Below are 10850 nucleotides of genomic sequence, written 5' to 3'. Positions count from 1 at the left end.
ACATCATCGTGTCCGAAGCGTAGACCGGTGATTAAGCAAAACTCCTCCCGCCCAAAACACGTATACGCCGGTGGAAAATCAAACCATATCTCTTTATCACGACGTTGTATAGTCTATGGTAGATCGCTAATCATGGTTTGAAGAAACAGATGGGTCAACATAGCATCTCCACCCGGATGTTGTACTTTCAGCCATGGCCCGAAGCAAGTATCCTCAAATATTTTTCTTTGTGCAGGTGAAAGCTTCGACGCAATTGTTTTGGCCAGGCTTAATTTATTTCTTAAGGTCAATTTAGCCGAATAAAAGTTCTACAAAAACAATAAACATACCAAGTTAGATATACCAAAAACTACACTGTGAAGATATACCAAGAACAATAAACATAAAGAGTAGTAGTTTATTCTTCAAACTTAAATTTGCAACACTGTGAATTTAGTATTTGTCTTTGTTTTTTTGATGAAGTAATACAATTCATTCAAGTTTCAATTTGCAGAAGAAGAATAGTTTCTGAAACTTAAAATCGCAACACGAAAATGAAAATCGCAACACGAAAATGACTATCGTAACGCGAATTTGACTATCGCAACGCGAAACAAAAATCACAACGCGAAACTAAAATCACATTGCGATTCTGTCGTTGCGATTTTCATTTCGCGTTGCGATTCTCGGTTTCAAATACTAAAATTGAAACTTGAATGGATTGCATTACTTCAACCAAAAGACAAAACAAAGACAAATACTAAATTCACAGGGTTTAAAGACTAAACAGTTTAGCAGTATTGGCAGCAATCGAATGAATTTAATAAGCAATCTAAATGAAATGGTTAATCTATTATTGAAATTACCAGTAAACTTATCATCAATTTCAATATGAAAAACCTAATAATAGTGCAAAATTTTCAAAAAAAAAATAATTAAAAAAAACTAACCCTCGGTGGTTGATTTGGTTGATTTTCCATTTCTGACCGTGAATGATTGTGAATGTGGCTCTGAGAGATGGAGATAGACGGATTTCGCCGGAGATGGGGACTGATTTCGTCGGAGATGGGGACGGATGTCGCCTTAGAGAGTGAGAGATGGAGATGGGACTGAGTTGTGATTTAGGGTTTTATGTTATGAGTTACGATTAAGGGATATACTATGGACAGTTCAGTGTTCCGATATATTAATATTCGTGTTTGGAATTTGAAAAAAAATACGCGTTGCGATAATAATGGCGCTTTGAAAATCGCATTGCGACAGTCAGAATCGCGTTGCGATAGTCAGAATTGCATTGCGATAGTCATAATCACATTGCGATTTACATATTCGCGTTGCGATAGTCATACTCGCATTGCGATTTACATATTCGCATTGCGATAGTCGGAAAATTGCAATGCGATAGTCAGAATCGCGTTGCGAATCTGGAAACTGATTTGCGATACCGGAGATCGCGTTGCGAATTATCGATCGCATTGCGATTTAGTTGGTCATTTTGGCAAATCCAAAAAAAGTTGGTTAAAATCGTATATTATAAGGCATTTTTGGTCACTGAGGTTATTTTCTCTATAAATTTTATCAAATGTATATATTTAAAAATTATATAGGAACATCCAAAAAATTATATAGGAGTATAAAGGATAATAATAATTAAAAAATATGACTAATTTAATAAATTTCAATTGTTTTGGGTTTTTAGCTGCCACACTTATAATATGGATGAAAGAAAATATTAATAATTTAATACATTTTTCATAATATTTCTCATATTTGAGAAAAAAATATTTATCATCAATGTATCAAATAATTATCTTGATTATTAAGTAATGAATTTTAATTACTTTTTAAAAGTAATATAAAATATGAACATTAAAAATACATTTATAATAATATTAATTATCATTAATAAAAAAATGATATTGTAATCATTTTAAACAGGTTCACGAGTTAAGTTTTATAATAATATAGATAAATAAAAACCGTTATCCCGCCGGTGGTTACCATAACAAACCACAATCAAAATTCGATTGGGTCAAAAGAAGCATGCAATTACCAGAGATCCTTAAACTTGTAATAAACACGAGTACCATCTACAACCGAAACAAAGTACAAACTAGAAGACAAGCATATTTGATCCCTTTAATAAACAGACCTCAAAAAGCTTAATATATATTTTCATCGAATAGGATAAAAAGAGAATTTTTCAAGCTAGAAGATAAAAGGATATTTGATCTTTAACCTAGGTATCAAACCGAGTTCTGGGTTATTGGGATTATTTGGAGAGGAAAACGAAAAGCCTGTTTTGTCGACAGCAGCCAATTTAGAATAGATAAACACTATGCGACATGCCTGGATATTCGGTGTTCCTGTGACACCGTCTGTCTCTGTCGGATTTGTGAGGGTCCAATCCTTTCCTGCTTGGAAACCGCATTCAGTGGGTTGCAATGGGCCAAGCTGCTGCTAACGTAAAACCATACATGTTGGGAACGTGATTCCCATACGTGGCCAACACTCAAACCAAAGAAACTCCACTCCACACAACTTGTGACAGTTATGACCAGCTTATGTGCGAATCGGGTTGGTTTTAGATTAGGTTGAGTTTTGTTAATACGAATAAATTAATTTCGTTGACGGTTTACTCCCAATTTAAATGGAAATCGTGCTTCATTAGAAAATAATTAATCAATTTTTTTACACGGGAGAGAAGATAATGTAAGAAAAAAACAGAAAATGTGTACGAAGTCTGAAGGAGAGATAAGTGAAAGATTTCCCTTCTTTTCTTTTTCCCAAGGGTAAATTACAACTTTTATCGTTAAACTTTATTCTCTCTTGTTTTACTTATCGTACTTTTAATTTTTTTAATCTACTCATTGAATTTTACGGATTAAATCATTTTGCTCACTCTATCGTTAACTTTTTAACGGTGTTATGACATGGCACAAGCATTAAAACGACGTCGTTTTGAAAAACTCAAATATACACCAAAACGATATCGTTTTGAGTCATCTTCTTTCTTCTCATTTTCTCTCTACTCTGCAAATAAGGTAGATGGTTGCCGTCATTGCCCACCACTTCATTTTTCATTTCAACCATCGTCTACCGTCATTGATGGTGGTCATTTGGTCCCAAAATTCATGGATTGGTTTGCCTGTGACACCCAAATCACAAAGACTCCAGCATCACATGGAGTCACCGAAGTGGCTTTTCTTTTTTCATTGAAAACATACTCATTTTGAAACATTTATATAAATTATAAAACCATAAATCGTTTACAAAAACGGGTCCCAAATTTAAAAACTCAATAAATTAGATAAATGTTTAAAATGTTACAAGTTGACTCATTTCAAAACATGACATTTATTTGCCCTCTAAGCCTTCATCATTGTACTCTGGTACTCCACTGAAAGTCCTCTGATGATATCATTGTCCCATCACACTCATGAACTTGAAAACTGCGAATGAAAACACATTCCAAAAGCTGAGCACGAAAGCCCCGCGCCACACAACACCTCTACTATACTACATGCATTCATATAATAAGCATGCAAACAGGTACAATCAGAGAAGTAATACTATTATGCCATTATTTCTACTAAAACATTATCTCAAGTACACCAACTATCATAATGATATGTTTCTCATGCTTTCCTTAGTTTACCACTAAATGCCTCGCCATAAGTATACCTATACTATTCTCTAGCCATGACGTCATGCTACTAAATATTATCATATGCTCATGCTATCGAGTGCAATGAATAAAGTGAATATACTCGTAGACGCACATTATCTAGGGTAGACATCATGCTATCGAGGCCTTGCGTCATATCTAGTCCTAAGGGCCTTGCGCCCTACCTAAAGATATCCAGGAAAACTATACTTCGTGGCTATTATCATCAACTAGAGTAACTCGGGTGTCATTGTCGTTTCCTGAGCATCAACCAAGGCTAGTTTATGTCACCCTAGTTAATGTTGTTACTAGTTGTAATTAAGCATCGTTATTAGTTCTCACTTGTAGTTAATGTTGTTACTTGTAGTTTTAATGCCATCTCTAAACACCATAATCAACTTGTCCAAGATTGTAAAATTTCTAAGATACCTTGGTCTCGAGATCACCATACTGGTTTCGATACTCCCCGTGAGTATCGATACCAAAATCATCTATTTAAATTTGTAAAATTTCCCCAGCCTCGAGACCACCATGCTGGTCTCGATACATAGCCCCCATAACCCCTAATTTTTGACCCATCAGAAGAACAATATCGATATTATTCTTTCGGTATCAAGATTAATACCCAGAATTACACAAAAAGACTCTAAAACCAACCCCAAGTCCTACTAAGGTCTCCAATCATTCTTAAAGTCTTATGTATGAAGTAAAGGGTCATAACATGTCTTTAAGCATGCCTAATACACCCATATGCATGAATTTACCATAGACACTCATCTAAGTTTTACCATTCAATCTCCTTAGCTATGTGCATTCTAATGACTCACAACTGGTATGAAGAAATTGTAAATGTGTTACATCATTATTAAAACCATATGGAACTAAATTCTTACTTGTGTAGGTTATTTCGTTCACTTAGGCCCATAAGGGTAATTTAGAAATCTCAATACCCTAGGGGTATTCTATTAGTTTACCCTATTCACAAGTATACTAGATGCTTAAAGCTTATGGAAGGAGTACTTAATTAATTACCCGAGTCTTAACAGCTCTTTCTGTTTGTTCTCAGACTTTTCATATCACGTTTTATGACCTAGGGGCAATTTGGGCCATTTACCCATTCGAGGGTATTTCAAGCTTCTTATCACGTTTGACTAGCAATCATTGATCTATTATGCATTTTCTTAAGGTATTACACTTTCAAAGATATTTTCATATCTCTTTTTTGACACTGTTCATAACTAAGGGCAATTTGGTAATTTTAGTCCACTAAGGGTATTTACAAATTTCCCACACTCGAATTAGGTGTTCGACCTCAATAACTATTAAACTCCCCACTCTCGAGTTCATTAGACATCTAAAATTAACTTAGCCTCTTTGGGTATCAATATCGAGCCTTCGGTATGGATACCAATCCATCTAGTATGGATATCAGTCCATCAGTATAGAGACCAATTTACCGGTATGGAGACCAGAACCTTTCAGTCTCGAGACCAATTCTATGGTCTCTATATTGAGCTTACATTATCGATACTACAACCCCCAGTATCGATACCAGTTCAACCAGTATCGATACCGAGACCTAGAAAACCCAATTTTCACCTATAATATGAAAACCATCGATACCAATTCATACGATGTCGATACCACTACCTAGAAATACACTATTTTACTTGGGAAACACCCCTAAACTCACCTTAAACACTTATTTTAAGGTCTAAGTTGGTTATTAAGGCTTATGTAAGTTATTAGGGTTATCATACACCATTTTTAACACCAAAAATGTCCATGACAATAAATCAATCACCCAACCCCCATATGCTTCACCATATTGATACAAGCAAGATATGATAAATATTATGTACTACAAGTAGTATGGAAGAGTTATAGTGTGTTACCTCAACTTCTAGCAAACCCAAAATGTCTATAGCTTACCCAAATATAAATATTTCCTTGACATAGCTCTTTGGGGTTTCTCTACACCACTGTTTCATCACTCACAAGTCAACCAACGATTCCAACATGGAAAGGAAGAATATTAGTTGTTAAACAACACAGAAAAAATGAATGGAATCAAGAGATGAAGCTTTTTGAGCTCAAACCCTCTCAAAACTGCATGAGAGCCCAAGAACATCATTTATGGAGATGGTGAGCTTTTCATGAAGCTCAAGAACTCTTGATTAAGAATCATACATCTAGATCTCGGATTGAAGAATGAGATGAAGAAATGTTGAAGTTTTTCTATTATTTGCTCTAGAATGGAGAAAGAGAATAAGAGAGAATGAGGAGGAAGAAGAAGAGAATAATAATGAAAGAAGTCATTTTCTTGGCTTCCCAAAACTTACGGCAAAAATAGAAAAAATCCCCCACAAATCAGCCATATTTTTCTTTAATGGTAAAATTGCACTCTAGGTCCTTCATCTTTCACTACAAGCTTAAAGATCCCCTTTTTATCTTCTACAAGGCTAATTTTTTATTCGATTAAACTCAATTTTGGAATAATAGACCTTCATGCTAACAAAACATATTAGAAGAATTCTTAGGTTAATACGAAACTACTAGACCAATATTTGAGTCGTTACATTGCCTCTACCCCTGAGTTCGAATCTAGTGGTTGTTTCATCGAAAATGTCCCAAAATCTGTGAATCTCGACTGAAACGTTTCAGTTTCCTCACATTCAATCTCCAATTCGTGGACTTCAGAGCAAATTCCGACAAAATGGAGGTCGGATTTAGACTAAAGGTGTCGAGGCGAAGTGGCCCCTAAAATTTTGGATCGAACAGCCACCATCTACGGTGGTCGACGATGGCATCCGAAAACTTTCTGTTTTTATTTTATTGTTGGGCGAGCAAAAATAGGAGAGATAGTAAAGTTTAGTGAGGAACAATGTAATTTTTCCATTTATATTTCAATTATTTTATATTAAATAATAATAAAAACAACATGTCATCACAATGTTAGAGAGATAACAAAGGAGTGAGCAAAATGATTGGATTTGTTATGTTCAATGAGTAAATTAGAAAAATTGAAAATACGGTAAGTAAAATAAGAGAGAGCAAAGTTCAGTGAAGCACCCTTTTCTCGAATATAAGATGATGGTGTCCAATATCTAATTACGATAGCTGTCAAATTTAACTTTCACGAATTATAATGTGAGTTTGTTGTCTAAGGTCCAATCATAAGACATTCATCATCTAGAGAGTACAAAACTCTAAATAATCAATAAACAATAATAGAATTTTTAAATAATATCTCATTTAATTATGAAGTTGAACAATATATATATATCTATTCTTAAATAAGATGGGTGCATCCGAAGTCGGTGAATCCTGTTTGAGCAGGGAGTGTGAGAGACTAGGCACGTGTATCCCTCATAGCTTGTCGCTCGATATAGCATATCTGGTTTCAAATGGAAAAGTGGGTTAACAACTTTCAACATTTCGATTCAATGAATTAAGAAAGAGATGTGACCAATGTACTAGTTTGTGGTCACCATGGAAAAGGTAAGGCCACATTAAAACCGTCTCCTATGGACCTTTGCTCTCTAGTATCGACAACTCGGGGTACCTAGGAAAGAAAATCACCACAGCTTATGATGTCGGCATGAAATACTTGGTTTTTCTAAAATTTATATTTCGTTAGATCTATCTTCTTTCTTTTTATAATAATTTTTTATTAGTTTATGGTGATTATTAGGTAATGTTTGTTTGAAAGATTTTCAATCATTTCATAATGAACACTTAAACATTCTTGTAAATAATGTATTTGAATATGTCACCTCTAGATATAACAAATATTCTTTTAATCACTTATGTGATTAGGGATGCTTATCAAGTGAGTCGATCCCAAGTTGAGCAGTGCTCAATTCGTGCTTGTTAAAAAATTATTGCTCGACTAGACTTGTTGCTTGTTAAGCTCATTAAAATTTTGCTTAACTCGTGCTCGTTAAGCTCGTTGCTCATTAAGTCTATTGCTCGTTAAGCTCACTGAAATTTTATCTTTTTTTAACTATAAGCAAAATCTACTAATACTATAAATTAATAGATTAGTCATTTATCATGTTTTTATTATCTATTAATAAATTAGTAATTTTTTAATCAAACAATTTTTTAAAAATAACTACTAAAAATTATATAAAAAATTAATAAGTTGCTCGTGAACTTATCGATTCGAGTTGGAATTTGCTCGACTCAGCTCGTTAAGGTCTCGAGATGAGTTCGAGTTCGAACCGAGTCAATCCAAGTCAATTTTTTATCAAATTTTGACCGAATCGAGTTCGAGCCACTCGCGAACTGTTCAACTCATTAAGCACTCCTACTTATGTCAGTAAATTCTTATTTTATAACAATATTAGATAATTATAATATTATAGCTTAAAATTATGTCACATCATTGCCTCAATTTTAAATGAGTAAATTCACAATTTTGTCCTTGAATAATTCAAAAATGGTAGTCTAAACTAATAAAAAATCAGGAAACAGATATTATTATTTTTCAAACTGTGAGAGCATCAAACATGCACCACGAACGAATAACCATTAGAATTCCAATAATTAAGTAGTCACTACCTGGAGAACAATTGAGAAATTAAATTAATCAGTAAAGAGGTAGGATTAAATAGTTGACGGTTTTTTCTGCATATAAAGACTGTTCAATTGTGTATTTATTATTTTATTTATTTATTTACACATGTATTGCATTTTATCTTTATTTTTAATTTTCTGATTGCCGGAGGTCTTCCACGGAAGATGTTCTCAACCTGGCATTGGGGACAGCCTACTACCCTACCTCCCTCTTACCCCATTACATTTGAGAATAGGGTTTTATTGTTTTTGTTGTTTTTTCTGCAGTACTGTAAAGCAACTCCATCTTGATCCTTTTTCGTCAGCACTGTCTATGTCCAAATTATGCGTCAACGAATAAAGATGCCCATAAGCACATAGTAAAGCTTCCCAGCACATTGGATGATCTATGGACTCCCTGAAATCTTTATCCAATTAAGAAAAAATAAAACACACTTTCTTTCATGATTGTTGGATTTTCTATTCGGAGGAATTTAATTTACAGGTACTAGATATTGTTTACAAGATAATGCATGCATTATTATGTATGGTATAATACGTATAAAGCATATTTGACCTGTGTGTTTTCATTAGAGATAATTCATGGATTTTCTATTTATGGAATTTAATTTACATGTACTAGATATAGTTTTCGAGATAATTTATGGTTTCGAGTTCGAGTAGAGTTTGTAAGTTTTAGGCTCGTGAGTTTTCAAGTCGAGTCGAGTTTTATTTTAGGGTTTTTGAGTCGAGTCGAGTTCCATTTTAAGGTTTTCGAGTCGAGTCGAGTCGAGCTCATCAATACTTGAACTCAACTCGACTCGTTTACAACCCTAATTTCGATGCACCTCCTAATCATGAAAGATCGACGGTCTTGTATAGTTAGATCCCCTTTGCGATGATTTGGCTATATATTCAGAATTATTCGTGGAGCAATCTGTCAGATTGATTCTCTCAATCTCTACATCTACATTAATATTACTTCTAATTCTAAATAAAGAATAGAGACAGAGAAATTATTGATAGTTGCCGAGTTCTTTTTAGAAGATGAATCATATATTCAGGTTATTTTATTTTTCTTCAAGGCCTTTAGATCTTCATGTTAGATTGTGTTACGTTTTTTGTCTAATGAAAACCTAATTTCCTGTTTCAGAATAAAAAACCACGCTACCAAAAATATCCAAATCTTTCCATTGGCTATGGTTTAGGTCCAACTTCCAATCCCTCACCATTGGTATCTCCACACAGATATTTTTATGCATGAACGATACATCAAATAGAAACTTATTCCGAGTTCTTCAAATGAAGAAAAAATAAAGAAAAAGAAAGAATCTAAATGTCTTTTAATTTCTATCACTCTTGGTGGGAAGGGGGAACCTGCACGAGGATATGCCACCGTTGACAGGAAGTGCAATTAAATTTTGTAGGTCCCTTCCCTTAAGAGAATAGAAAAAAACAACAGACATCTAAGGTCCTTATCTGTAACAGTAGCTGGGGAGGCATGATATGTCACATTAGACTGTTTAGTGTTTGTTTTTTCATCGGTTTCTTTAAGATATCCTCTTTGATTCACAGCAAGAACCATATGTATAACATATCCCATCTGTGCATGTCCCACGTATTAATTAACCCCTTTCTCTTACTTGATATCTGACTCAAATGCAACTTGTTGGTGTTTTCCGAGAAAGAAAATGCCATTCTTCCGAAGGCTTCGCATCAATGATGCGTGAAAATGGTGGATAAAAATCGTCTGTCAAAAGAAGCCACCACTCCAGGCTGACAATTAACATGTGGTTAAGCTGCTTTTTTTGGTGTTTACTGTTTAGCTTATATATTTCCAACCCCATAGTCTTATCTGATAGGCTCTTTGGTTTTGTTTCAAAATGCGTCCCCTAAAGTATTTACAGTATTTTTCATTTAGAGTCTAAAGTATTTTTTAATTAATATATGCATTATTTTAAGTATCTAGATAAAAAAAATACGATATACCTTAAATATTTATTTTGATTGTATTTTAGTACTTAGATGAAAAATATGGTATATTTTAAATACCAACTTCAAGAAGAAATACTTCAAGTACAGATAATATACTTTAAGTGTTACAAATTTGTAAGCGAAAAATAATCAAAGCGAAATCAACGTAAAATAAGACATGTGTAACATGTGATATTTAGTGTGGTTCAACCTTGTTGATCGAATGAACGAGAAGAAGAATAATTCACTATGAACGTAGACATCACGAAATGTAAAAATACATGATATCTCATCTATCCGCAAAACTTGTTGATGGAGTTTGGGAAGCTAATTTAAAATTTTAAAAAATTCAGAGGTTTAAATTAATTTTTTTAAATTTTGAAGGGTTTAGTTTACATTTTTAAAAAAAAAATTAAGATCTAACTAAAATTTTTGAAAATTTGAGATGCTTAATGAGAATTTTAAGAATGGGTTTAACGAAGAACATTAACAAAAATTAAGTTTGATATGAATTTACAAAAATTTTGAAGGGGACAAATTATTATTTTTTTTTGGAAATTTTAAGGGTCTACGTTATATTTTTTTTAAATTGGGGGGCATGACCCCACTAACCCCTCTTGTCTTCTTCCACTGCAAATTCGATATCTATACTAAAATCTGTAATGTCCCA

This window comes from Hibiscus syriacus, unplaced genomic scaffold (genome assembly GCF_006381635.1).
Source record: "Hibiscus syriacus cultivar Baekdansim isolate YM2019G1 unplaced genomic scaffold, ASM638163v2 tig00110050_pilon, whole genome shotgun sequence".
Lineage (NCBI taxonomy): Eukaryota > Viridiplantae > Streptophyta > Magnoliopsida > Malvales > Malvaceae > Hibiscus > Hibiscus syriacus.
This window is presented reverse-complemented; position numbering follows the sequence as displayed.